Source organism: Pinus tabuliformis, chromosome 6, assembly GCF_031772625.1.
Source record: "Pinus tabuliformis cultivar Carrire ecotype Pingquan chromosome 6, CPIR1, whole genome shotgun sequence".
NCBI lineage: Eukaryota > Viridiplantae > Streptophyta > Pinopsida > Pinales > Pinaceae > Pinus > Pinus tabuliformis.
This window is the reverse complement of record NC_142292.1, coordinates 658,189,729-658,198,329: the sequence shown is the minus strand read 5'-3', so window position 1 is coordinate 658,198,329 and position 8,601 is coordinate 658,189,729. Positions and strand designations below refer to the sequence as shown.

Below are 8,601 nucleotides of genomic sequence, written 5' to 3'. Positions count from 1 at the left end.
ACAACTATAGATCATCGAACCTTTGGTCTAGTGAGAAGCAGGAGCCATATCGGTCAATTCTATTAATTACAATGTGGGGAGGTATTTAGATAATAAAGTGAAAATAGATTTGAAAACTGTTAAACAAGACCTTCTAAAAGGCAGTAGGGTGATAATGGGTCATTGAGAAAGGATGAATATTTTTGGAGGGATAGGGTTAAGAGATGGGTCTTGCTTCTCTTGGTGGCTCAGTTGTTCATATTGTAGATCATATGGATTTGGAGGAAGTGTAGCATTTTCCATGATGATCTACTAAGCGGCTTGATATATGTAGCCTTTCCTTCCCCCCTTTGTTGTCTTATTCCTACACTTATCATGATGCATCCATATATTGTTCCTGTCGTACTATGCCCATTGTATGAATCATCTACCATACTTTCCCAGACCATGACAATAATGGTAAAGTCATCTAATACAATTTCTCTCTATTTTATTTTATATAATGACTAGGCACCTCATGGCCCATCTAAGTTTCTAATGTAATTTCCTTTGATTAGGCATTAAAAAGTCCATGCCAAATAACAAAGGATGTTTCAGGGGAAAAAGATCCAAGCAATAGACATCTATCTGCAAGGCGAATATTGAGCAAGAGAATGAACAAGAGAGATTTCAATTAAGAATTTTAACATTTTCTTCATAATTGGCATTGCTTCCTATTGTTGTTGAGGGTATGTTATTAATCAATTTAGGAGTTTGATTGAGGCCATAAATGGATTCTCAAATGATGACTCAACTTTGATGGGTACTAATGACATGGAGGAAGACTATTAGCATAAACACATCTCTAGGTAAGTTTTTGTGTTCTAAGATTTCATTTTCTTAAGGGCTTCCATCTCTTGGTTTTGGCATTCTTTGTGCAAACGAAACTATGCTATTACAAGTTGATTTCTCGTGTTGTCAAAATATATACTTTCCATCTTCAGTATAATTTGAGGGAACTTAAGGTTCAACTATTTCTGTTGAGAGACTTTTGTCATGTCTGTGGTGCCTATACAATGCATCTTGAATGTTATGAACTGAGGTTTTTTCATTTCCAAATAATGAAGTCAATTTCTAACTTATCGAGTGGACAGGCTATATCCCCAACATTACTTATCCCTTTCTTGCAGGAAAATTGTTCAACATGGGTAGATTTATCCAATTATATCTATTTTGTGGCCATCTTAAAGATAAGTTCTTTTAGACTTCCTAGATCACAAGTTAGTTGCTTTGGAGATGGCCAATTCATGCCCACCATAGGGCATATTGTTCATCTTGAAGGGTGAAAGCTATTGTGCTCAGTAATTTAATTTGTTTTTCTGAATTCAGGCTTCTATGATCCATAATGAATTGAGAAGAGTCTTTCAGTAGAAATCACATAGTGGAAGTTTTGTCGACACATTTCGAACCAACCAATGTGGTTGATCATCAGGACCATATGAAGAGGCAAATCGTGGCCAAGGCTTAAATAGAGAGTGTTGAAAAATGTGCAATAAGAAATGTTAAATTTAGAATGTGCTAAAAATAGACCTGCTAAAAATAGCATGTCTAAAAATAGTAGTTTGGCCAGTGAGGTCATTGGCCACATTGGGTGAGAGGTGAAACTACTAAAAATAGAAAGTTCTAAAAATAGCATTTCTAGGTCCCTTCCTATTTATAGCAGTCCCTAGTCTATCTATAGGAAGTAAATTAATTTTGATCTTAACAGTAGTTGGAAATATTAATTAATTAATTCAGTTGAGTTAATTAGTTAAGGAAATTCGAATTCGAAGTCTTTGTGAGCATGCACATGAGTTGTCCCACTGATTGAGGAATTTATCCTTAATTTCCTCCACTGATTGAGGGAATAAGTATGAGTTCTATAATGAGAGAATCAGTTGACTTAGTTCTAACTAGTCAAGTCCAGTTAGATTATTTTAACAAGTTGTTAAAATAATAAAATATAGTTTGTTAATGCTTGCATGCATGTGACAACTATTATTTTAGATAACTGAGGATTCACTCATGGATAACTGTTGCATGTCAGTTCTGTCAGAGACCCAGTTGAGATTAGATGTGGGACAGTGTACTATCAGATGCTTGGATATTTTTAGTAAGTATTCCTTGCATGGAGAAGGATCTATTATAGGAGATTGGAGGACTTGTGGCCTATATATTGAGGCCTAGGTAGTCCATGATTTTCATCTTCTGATTGAAGATCATCAGAGTACAGAGAGAGCAGGACATCTATTGAGCTGATTCTTTTTGTATGTTGAAGAGGATTTCCACTTGATTGATAATACAGTGTTGGGGTTTTACGCTGGTGCTTTCCCCAGTGATATATTATGTGTTATGTGTGATTGATTTCTCTTTATCAGTTATGCATGTTTCTACTTGATGTTGCTCATGAATTCAATTATGCTTCCGCTTAATGTTTTGTAGAAGTAGAATAAGTATTATGCTTTAGGACATTTCATATATCGGTTTGTTCTATGGGTGAAATTTCTATATGGTATCGGAGCATAGGTGATCAAGCAAGAACAGTGTACTGAGAGGAGATTTCAAAGTTTTGAGTTTTGGGCCGAGAGTTTGCAAAGCAGATCTGAAAATTTATGTGCAAAATTTTTAGAAATAAATAGCAGATTTGGATTCCTTGTGGAAAAATACCCAAAATAAAAAATAAAAAAAAATCGGCTGAATCGGAGTTCGGATGAGGGAAATATCGCTGATTTAAAATCAGCTCCTTTTTTAGAAAATTTCGTGATGGCAGGAAAGTGGAAATAGATTGGTGTGCTAGCCAAGAACCTGTATGCACTTGAGGTACAATATGCATGCAAAGCCTTGAGGAGCAAGGCAAAGGTTAGATACTTGGTGGTTGAGAGGGAGAGTAAATTACCTCTCAACATGCAGAGCCAGAAGAAGTCTCAGACAATTATGGAGGAGCCACGATTAGTGCAACAAATTCAGGAGGTTGTGGAGCAACCATAATAGGGGAAGCTGAGAGGAGATCAAGTAGAGGCATCTACTCATGCAGAGACCTCCAGTAGGGGGAAACTTTGAGCCAGATGGGCTGAGGGATCACATGCAGCCTTACCTCCAGGTAGGAGGTGGGGCGATATAGAGTGATCGTCCCAAGGAGGGGCAGGATCTTTGAGGTACCCAACCTCTTGGATGAGACCTTGCTACGGGAGCCCCGATGTGGAGTAGCAGGAACTAACTGATTGGGTAGAGATAGATGCAGATGGAGCAGCAGAGAGAACGACAGTGCAGGGAATCCCAGGACAGCGCATAGCTAGCAGGCTATAGCAATGCGAGAGGCACAAGTGTTTTGCACAGTGCTAGGTGGCACAGAGAGGTGTGCAATGGTGCGAGATGCATGGAGATGTTGTAGTAGCATAGATGTCAGAGAGGGAGCACTTTTCAGCAGCAGGTAGAGCTTCAGCATCAGAGTATGTTCCTAGCCCAACAGAGTGGTCATTTGGGAGTATTTTTGTTCCAAGTGTTGTTGGAGCAAGTGGACCGGGTAGATGTGTTGCATGAAAAACATTCCAGAGTTACAGGATCGGGTTCGAGAGAAAGCCTTTCTTGTTGAGAGGGAGTGTTGAAAAATGTGCAACAAGAAATGTTAAATTTAGAATGTGCTAAAAATAGACTTGCTAAAAATAGCATGTCTAAAAATAGCAGTTTGGCCAGTGAGGTCATTGGCCACATTGGGTGAGAGGTGAAACTGCTAAAAATATAAAGTTCTAAAAATAGCATTTCTAGGTCCCTTCCTATTTATAGCAATCCCTAGTCTATCTATAGGAAGTAAAATTAATTTTGGTCTTAACAGCAGTTGGAAATATTAATTAATTAATTCAGTTGAGTTAATTAGTTAAGGAAATTTGAATTTGAAGTCTTTGTGAGCATGCACATGAGTTGTCCCACTCATTGAGGAATTTATACTTAATTTCCTCCACTGATTGAGGGAATAAGTATGAGTTCTATAATGAGAGAATCAGTTGACTTAGTTCTAACTAGTCAAGTCCAGTTAGATTATTTTAACAAGTTGTTAAAATAATAAAATATAGTTTGTTAATGCTTGCATGCATGTGACAACTATTATTTTAGATAATTGAGGATTCACTCATGGATAACTGTTGCATGTCAGTTCTGTCAGAGACCCATTTGAGATCAGATGTGGGACAATGTACTATTAGATGCTTGGATATTTCTAGTAAGTATTCCTTGCATGGAGAAGGATTTATTATAGGAGATTGGAGGACTTGTGGCCTATATATTCAGGCCTAGGTAGTCCATGATTTTCATCTTCTGATTGAAGATCATCAGAGTACAGAGAGAGCAGGATAGCTATTGAGCTTATTCTTTTTGTATGTTGAAGAGGATTTCCACTTGATTGATAATATAGTGTTGGGGTTTTATGCTGGTGCTTTCCCCAGTGATATATTCTGTGTTATGTGTGATTGATTTCTCTTGATTAGTTAGGCATGTTTCTACTTGATGTTGCTCATGAATTCAATTATGCTTCCGCTTAATGTTTTGTAGAAGTAGAACAAGTATTATGCTTTAGGACATTGCATATATTGGTTTGTTCTATAGGTGAAATTTCTACAGAGAGCAATGTAGAGACCCTAATATCACGTAACATCTATATTAAACAATTAGTTATTAAAAAAACAATATTTAATTTATGATATTAAATAATTAAAATCAAATATTATTAAATAAATTCTATTAACAATTAATAATAATAAAAAATATATAACTAAAAACAATCAGAGTCAATCTCTAAACAAGGAGCAAAGTCAAAAAATGTAAAAAGGAGTCAATAACCTAATTAGTAAATAATTAAGTCAAGATAATTTAATAAATAAAAATAAAAATAATTAATGGAAAATAAAGTAAAATAAAAATAATAATTAATGAAAATTAAGAAAAAAATATTCAAAGTCGAATAAATAAAATTAAATTCATGGAAAGAAATAAAAATAAGAGGGATAAATGAATCAGGGTCAACCATAAAATACGGGGTTGAGGCCCATTAAACAAGGAATATGCAAAGTACTAAAAGGAGAAAAGAACGAACAAGAATATAAAATACTTAAGAAGAAAATAATATAAACTCTAATTAGAAAGGACACCAATACCTGCAAAGATAAATAAGAAAACAAAATAATTCAAAAAGAAACTAACAAAACTAGGAGGACAGGACAAGGACCTAACTTCTGCTAATATTCCAGCAAATAATTTGAATAGAGACAATGGATAGAATATTAGCAGAAGTTGGGTCCCTGTCTTGTCCTCCTAGTTTTGTTAGTTTCTTTATGAATTATTTTGTTTGCTTATTTATATTCGCAGGTATTGGTGTCCTTTCTCATTAGAGTTTATATTCTTTTCTTCTTAACTATTTTATCTTCCTGTTTGTTCTTTGCTCCTTTTAATATTTTGTGTATTCCTTGTTTAATGGGCCTTAACCTAGTATTTTATGGTTGACCCTAATTCATTTATCCCTCTTATTTTGATTTCTTTCCGTGAATTTAATTTTATTTATTCGACTTTGAATATTTTTATTTCCTAATTTTCATTAATTATTATTTTTATTTTTACTTTATTTTCCATTAATTGTTTTTATTTTTATTTATTAAATGATCTTGACTTAATTATTTACTAATTAGGTTATTAACTCCTTTTTACATTTTTTGACCTCACTCCTTGTTTAAAGTTTGACTCTGATTGTTTTTAGTTATATATTTTTTGGTTATTAACCATTAATAGAATTTATTTAATAATATTTGATTTTAATTAATTAATATCATAAATTAAATATTATTTTTTCAATAACTATCCGTTTAATATAGTCGTTACATGATATTAGGTTCTCTACATTGCTCTCTATTTAAGCCTTGGTCGTGATCTGCTTCTTCATATGGTCATGATGATGAACCACACTGGTTGGTTCGAAACGCATTGGCAAAAATTGCACTATGTGATTTCTACCGAAAGACTCTTCTCAATTTAATTTTTGTTCAGAGAACATTCATGGATTGTGAAATCATTCCATAAGCAGGTAGTTTTCTTAAATGTTTTATAGAAGTAGCTATATATTTTAATCTTGGAGTGATTGTACCAATAGTTCTTCGAGACTGTTAAGTTGGAAGGGCATGATCTTACACAAGAGGAAGTTGTCCTCTCAAGAGATATGGTTTTGTTGCAATTATTATGTCCAATTTCATGCTAAATAATTTTTAAAAAGTTTACATATTTCTAGAAATAAGATTTAATTTGTTTATTTATTTTCATGAATTGACAGGAATGCAGTGGAATTGGTGAAAAGGCAACTAGAGCTCTTGTATAACTTGCTTTTGCTCCAATTGATTCATCATTTTTAGATGATGCTCCTTTGCTCCCATCTGGTTTTTGAGTGGTTGCACTAGTCTCAGAAATAGTGAGCACGGTCTCTAATAGAGGTGGCAAATAAAGTTTTGTTGTTGATTTTGAAAAGAAATAGAATATGGTAAGCATATTGTAGACATGGACTATATGAATTTGTACCAAGTGATCTTTGTGATTAGGTATGATTGATTGGGATGTTTAAGAAAGTTAAATGTACATGATGTAGGATGGTTATATTTCAAGCAACGTGTTAGATCTTGCTTCTTCCTTTGTGGTTGGATTAGTTACAACTTCAACTTTTATTAATCAGGGAGGAAACTCATCAAGGTCAAAATATGTGTTGACTATTGCTTACCAAATTATTTATGAGAACAATATGCAAGATAAGTTCGCCATTATGGACCATCAATATGTGCACAGTGTCATCACATATGTACAAAAAAATTGTTATAGCGTTAACTCCTTCTAGACTGAACCCTCTTCTTGGATCACAGCCACTTCCTGGCACCCTAGGATCACTGACACTTTCTAATTTGATTTTCCAAAGCTATAGGTAAAAGGGAACATCTAAATTTGTTGTTTCTGAACTATTAAATCCCTTATTTAGATAATAAATACAACTATTCGATAATAACTGATATGAACAAATGAGCCACCACTCTCATGATAATGATAATCATTTGATAGTCCTCACTTTCCAATGATAATAGCTTAGCAATATTTTATGAGGATATTCCCAGGTAAAAGACGTAGGTTACTTTGATGAAACTGATACGCCTCAACAACATCTCTTAGCCAAAGGTATTTTATTAGGATGGGGCCAAGTAAAAGGTTTGGGATTTGGGCTCACTCCCAATGATAATAATCTAATAATAGCAATGTCATTCAGACTTGACCCAGGAGATAAATTAAGTAAGTATTATGGAAGCTGGTGAATACTGTCTTAAGCCCGTAACACAGAGATACTAAGCTTGAGAAGCTATTTGTGGTGGACGGAACCCGTAAAGATGGACCAATCTGTGTGTGAAGAATTCTCATTGAAATTAATGAAATTGCATCGCCTCCTTGTTGAATTTGACATTGTTGGCATTAGAGGTCATGGATTACCCAATTATATAAGATAAATCAGTCATTCCCTCCAATATTTCCAATGAATAACTTTTTAAATTTTATTTTTTTATATTATCTTAAGATTTTTTTCCTGGGAAAATAGTCTTTTTAACTATTACATTAATGTTTAAAAGGTAATTTATTTCCACCAATATGTGTGTGTCTTTAAAGTTTTGAATAGTCTTTTTAACTATTACATTAATGTTTAAAAGGTAATTTATTTCCACCAATATGTGTGTGTCTTTAAAGTTTTGAATCAATTTGGATTCATTTTGATCTTGAATATAAAATCAATACGAAAAAATTAAGGTTTTTTTTAACATTTAGAAAATGTATCGTTGAGAGTTATCAATATGTAAAGTGGATTTTCACTTGTACATTCTTAGCAAGTTAAAAACAAATCGAAGACTTTTATATTGGAAAATATGAAATGCATATTCTATCAAATTTAATAAAATACTGAAAGCTTGGGAATTTTTGTTTGGATCACATACTAAAGATCTATTTTGGAAGTTATAATACAACAAAAATTGAATTCATGACTAGTTCTTTTAATTTTATATTCATGTCAATTGAATCCATCTACCTAAATTTTAACATTGCAGATAGATTTAGAGAACCCCTTAAAGGGGTCTCTAAATTTTAACATTGTAGATGGATTCAGAGACCCCTTTGTCACTAAATTTTAACACTGCAGATGGATTCATAGACCACTTTGTCTCTAAATTTTAACACTGCAAATGGATTCAGAGGGGGTCTCTGAATCCATCTGCAATGTTAAAATTTAATGAAATGTAATACTTCAATCTCAAAATTGCAATTTTCCATTCTCGGAGTGACACAGTTAAAAATGACTAGTTCATATACTTGTTGTACTTTTTAGTTGGTCATATTTTTATTCTTGGGATATAAGAGTCATTTATGTTAATCATTTTTACTTTTGTCACTTATTATCAGGTCATATATTTTAGACCTGGACTAAATTAATCATTTAAGTTAGTCTCTTTTAGTTGGGTCACTTATTATCTAGTCGTATATTTTATCCCTAGACTAGATTAGTCGTTTTTAATTGGGTCACTTAAAATTTCTCAAATTTAGTTG

At 33.3% G+C, this 8,601-nt stretch overlaps 1 pseudogene; it reads left to right on the top strand.

The window, feature by feature from the left end:
- Window positions 1-203: 203 nt before the first annotated feature.
- LOC149260321 (homeobox-leucine zipper protein HOX33-like) lies at window positions 204-6,947 on the top strand (annotated as a pseudogene).
- The last annotated feature ends 1,654 nt before the right edge of the window (window positions 6,948-8,601 follow it).